Source organism: Bactrocera latifrons, unplaced genomic scaffold (genome assembly GCF_001853355.1).
Source record: "Bactrocera latifrons isolate USDA-ARS-PBARC rearing strain unplaced genomic scaffold, ASM185335v1 scaffold_618, whole genome shotgun sequence".
NCBI classification, from domain to species: domain Eukaryota; kingdom Metazoa; phylum Arthropoda; class Insecta; order Diptera; family Tephritidae; genus Bactrocera; species Bactrocera latifrons.
The window spans coordinates 41,909-47,106 of record NW_017537288.1 but is presented as its reverse complement, the minus strand read 5'-3'; the positions used below and the strand labels follow the sequence as shown (position 1 = coordinate 47,106).

The 5,198-nt window shown below is 31.8% G+C and overlaps 1 long non-coding RNA gene across 2 annotated transcripts in view; it reads left to right on the top strand.

Moving 5' to 3' along the window:
- The first annotated feature begins 2,933 nt into the window (after positions 1-2,933).
- Positions 2,934-5,198, top strand: part of LOC108975139 — a 25,115-nt gene continuing 22,850 nt past the window's right edge. The window contains exons 1-2 of one of the 2 annotated variants that reach the window (XR_001993854.1): positions 2,934-3,104; positions 3,161-3,650. This is a non-coding gene — a long non-coding RNA (uncharacterized LOC108975139). Of the gene's footprint in view, positions 3,651-5,198 lie in introns of both variants that reach the window. The other variant, XR_001993853.1, reaches the window with a different exon arrangement.

Genomic DNA, 5,198 nt, shown 5'->3' with positions numbered 1-5,198 from the left:
AGTACTTGAAGCGTGTTTAAAAATTGCACAAAAAATAACAACTGATTTAACATTAAATAACAAGTAATATCCCAATAAAATTGAACAGATATACAAAGTAATTCAATATAATCACTTAAATAACGTACACACTTGCATTACCTAATATCTTTTAAAGTTTTGATCATCAAAATTTAAAATTTATATGTAGCTCAAATGCTAACACAGCACCCTGATTACCATGAAAGTAGCAAAAAAAGTGTTACACAACACCCTAAGATTTTCTAGAGTTGAGTATATGTATGTAAACAAGGCAAAGGTTTATTACTGTATATACTGAGCTTGCGACGATGGCAAAAGCTAACAAATCATAAATTGAACATCTTTCTGGTGTTTGTTCTAAGTGAGAAAAGTGGCAACATAGCTGTTGTCGATTTACAATATTTGTCAATTCTAAAATATTTTTTCATGGCTCAGCGTCGACACGTATGCAAGTTCATACATATGCATACATATTTACGCTAGTTTGTAGGCGAAGCTGTTACAGGGGCAAGGGAAGCGGTAACAATCGGCGATCGTTTAAATAATATATGTATATATATGTATGCCATAGAAATTCTATTGCTACAAATATGGAAATGATAACGAAAGAATGCGAATATGCATGTTTCATAAAGGTCATCAATTTTCTTTGAAGAAATGAAGTTCATTTGGCACACCTTCACTTTGTAAGAGTGGAAATAAATATAATTAGTTTGAAATATTAATTTATTTAAAAATTAAAAAAATTAAATTCAAAGGAAATAAAATTAAAATTACGTTTACCTAATTTTTCCCGATTTTGTAAAAAGAATTAAAATTTTTATAATTTTTCGGAAAAAATGGTTCTTATAATATAAAATAATCACGCATATGTGACAATGGTTCATATAATACAATATAAGCATATGTGACTCAGAGAATGATTCTTTACATTCTTTGTTTGACTTAGTGAATTTTTCTTCAAAGTATTTCTCTTTATTCATTCTCGCATGAATTCAGTCGTTTGAGCCAGAGAACGTGTTTAATTCTGCTAAATAGGAGCGAGAATGGTGAAATTCCGTATCACAATCTTATAAGTTCTGTTAGCCGTTCAATCGAACATCATACAGAATTCAATTTGCACCTTCTCTATGTTTATACATTCTCTGGCTCAACTCAGCATAGCAACAGATAACCACAAGTATAGCATGATATCACTACACCAAACAATCCTAAACAAACAAACATCAAAATAGCCTTATGTGTCATTAAACGAACAACATTAAAGAAAAATCATCCAAAGAACTTTATCTTGKAACAATAGATGTCCACTATCAGTACAACAAACAATAACAACCCAAATAGTTATTCACTAGTAAATAACTGACTTCTCAATAGTATAAGCAGCGATAAGCATAGCGTATATAAACCACTGAAACAATATACTCTAAGAGACTTTATCATTATCGACTGCCGAGTAACAATTTTTGTATACCATTTGTAAAGGTACAGTTTAAGCTTAATATATTCAATACTTAAGTACATGTGTATACTAAAGAGCTGCAAAAATACATTTGCCACTAACATGCTTGCAAGCACTCCTAGTATTGTACTCTACTCAAAATAGAATGCGAACCTTTTACAGCACAAAGCCGCTACTCTCCATTGATGCGCGGAACACAATGCTAGCGACAGACTGCAGCAGCACGACAGTGAACTGAAAATGGCGTTGTGATTCCTACTACATGAACGTTTGTGAGAGGGAGGCAACATAACAATGGCCGGCATGTACACAAAACATCGCAGTTGTCCATTTTGCATGTACACAATTTCGTTGTGGCCATACTAATACCTTGCACTTCAATGAAATTTTAATATTTTGTTCAAAGTGAAATTTTTTATGCAACAAATAAGTAAATAGGTAGATTTATTTGTTTTAAATTATCAATTGTTATTATAAATGATGTAACAGAGCTATTTTATGCTTTTATTTGTAAAATAACGTGAGTTTTGTTAGAGGTTTGAATAATATTACATTTTACATATTAGTGGCATCACCACTCGACCTCATCTCTCTATCTTCCATTCTACTGTCAACTCTACTGTCGTCCTACTGTCGTTGGCAAATATAGGATAAAATTGAAGTTAGCGAGAACGGCAACTGTTGGCCTGCCGTCGTGTAGTCGTGCAGCTGTCAAAATAGGTCCGTCCATAAGAACATGTGTATTTTAATATTTGACAGATGTCGTTTGCAGTCTATCGCGTTCATTATATTCCACACATGAGAGTGCAATTACTAATTATACTCTTTCTGTTGAACCAAATGTAGCAGAGATAATGAGATCCCCAACTCCTCTCTCAATGGAAGTGAGAGAGCAATTGCTAAACGTCAAAACCTTTTGACGTTTGCAATTGGAATGACTGGAACGGCCAGATTGAAATTATACCAAAAATATATGTGAACGGAGGAATTTATTGCCGCCGTTCAAGATCGCTAATAAAAATTTAAAATAATGAAAATCAAAGAAAATGCGAAATTTAAATATATATTATGAAAGGTTTTGTAATTTGATGTATAATAGAATTAATTTTCTATTACAAATGATTAAAAACATTTATTAATTTAGAACTAACAGGCTTAATTCACTTTATTAAGTATTGAAATATCGAAAGTCAGTTGTTTTAATATAACATAAAATCATAAAAAATGAATTAAGTAGTTTCGCCATATATTAAAAGTCCAATATATAATAATTTGCAACGTAATAAATGTTGGTGTTTTAATTTAAATGCTCAAAAATTTTTATTTTGTTCAATCTGGCCATAATAGAAAATGTTATAAAAAACGCATGTTTTGAGGCGCTCTCACACTGGAATAAGTTGGGCATTCCATTATCCCTGAAATGTAGTAAACTACTAGTCACAATCGTGAACAAAAGTTAACCGAAGCTACAGCAAAGTAGAGAAAATATTTCGTGCTGCTTGTATTACTCCCAAGTACTTTTAAATCCGAAATTAGTTTTTCTTGTTTGTGACTTGGCTGGTATTGCTTGCGCTGAAATTTTGTCATTATTTAATTACGGATATGAAACTTGATAGCGGAAGTTATTACATATATATTTATTTTGTTTCTTTTCTTATAACGTATTAATATTTGCAGTCATTTACTAACGACTCACCTGCAGCAAACATCACATTAAGTAGTAGCTTAAGTAATAGTGCCATTAGAGAAAGAATTATTAATGGTGAATTAAAAATTTCTAAAGCTACTGGGAAAAGCAAAGTTTGGAATGTATTTGGAATAGTAGTAAATGAAATTAATGAACAAAACGTGTTTCAATATATTTAAGCACTGCAAAAAATCCACCTCAAACTTATTGAAGCACAAGTGCTTTATAAAATACTCATTGGCCAATAATTGCGAAAGTATCAATAAAGTAGAAATAAGTGCAGAACGCAAAAAGCAAGCGTTGGAAATTATAACTGTAAGAGCCGACCAAACTATATGGATATGTATTAACAACCGACCTTTGGACAGACAATTTTTTAAGGAAAACGTATTTTGGCGTTTACAGTTCATTACATTATAAATGGGAATATTGTAAACCATCTTCTGGGCTTACGGTCTATAAGCGTTGAAAAAAATACAAGTAAGTAATTTTGGAATATTTAAAAATACTAGTTAATCTACAGTCATGGAAAACATGCGACACCACATTTAGGCCAATTTTTTTTGTAAACGGTGTCCATGTATGTATGTATTCGCAGAAAACCACAACTATATAACATTTTTGTTTCTATGCCTGTTGAATATTAAAATACGTTAGGACCCTTCTAGATAACAATAAACATATACATAGTTAAATACGTATGCCTGCATGTTTATACAATATTAAATTTGCGCAACATTGAATTCCCTAAAAATAAATTTTTATATATGTATGTACATATTTACTAACAGAGGCGTGTACTAATAACTAAATTTAGGTTCGCAAATAAATGTTGTTTCAATATGAAATAGCTATCGTTTGCTGAAAAAACACATCTCTTAAAATACAASTAGGTATCGAGTTAATTATGGGCGTAATCCCGTTTTCTGTTTTGTGTTAACATTTCATAAATTTTCCTTCTTTGCAATTTCATTAAATAATAGTCTTTGCAATATTTCCGAAATCTTTAGAGTAATTAAGTATTAAACTGCTTTCTTTACAGTTCGCCTATTTAGCAAAATTTTTTTTTAATATTCACTTTCGCGTGTAACCTCATAAAAGTACGTACGTGAATATTCATAAATGAATATTTCCGAACCCTTCTAAACACTGTTTGAAAATTATTGTATGTACATATACAGACATATGGAATTCGTTTTTTTTTTTGTTTTTGTTTATTAATTGCAGGTGTAAATATTCATTCAAAAGTTACCAGAATCATTGAAGGGTTCGAGCTTAGTCTGGACGGAAAGGCAATTATTGTGACGGACAGGGGATCCAATATGGTTGCTGCATTCCGTTCATATCGTCACCTGTCCTGTGTGAATCATTTGCTACATAATGTACTTCAGAAAGCGATTGAAGCGACCAAAGATATGGCGGAACTGTCCCGTTCCTGCGCGAAGCTTGTCAAATAAAATGTCTGGACAAAACTCGTCTTTAAGAAACCCCTTGAAAAGCTTCTCTCCGACACGTTTCAATACAATTTTTTATTTGCTCTTATCTATACAGAGAAATTGGGGCGAAATATTTATTATTTTGCAGCAGGAAAATAATCTAGACAAAATAAATAATATTCAGTTGCATCACTTAAATGCTATAATCGCCATTTTAGAGCCTTTCGAACAAGTATCTCAAAAATTAGAGGGTGAAAAATATGCCACAATTTAACTCATCTATGTTTTACTTCATAGGTTACCAAAAGTTTGTATTGCTGCTGTCACCGATTCCGAACCGGTTACAGAATTCAAGGAAAAACTGAACACATATTTATAGTCTGCAGTTATCGAAAATCTGAATATCATTCATAAAATTGCGCTCTTTTTATTCGTTCCTGCAAATAAACTTGTACCGTTTTCCGAAATAGACAAAACTTGTACTAGAAATGAATGTAAGCGGCTAATGGTAGAATTCACTGTAGATGCAATAAACAGTGAATCGTATCCCACGCCGTCTTGTTCTACCGAAAATAGTATATTGTTTACGGAT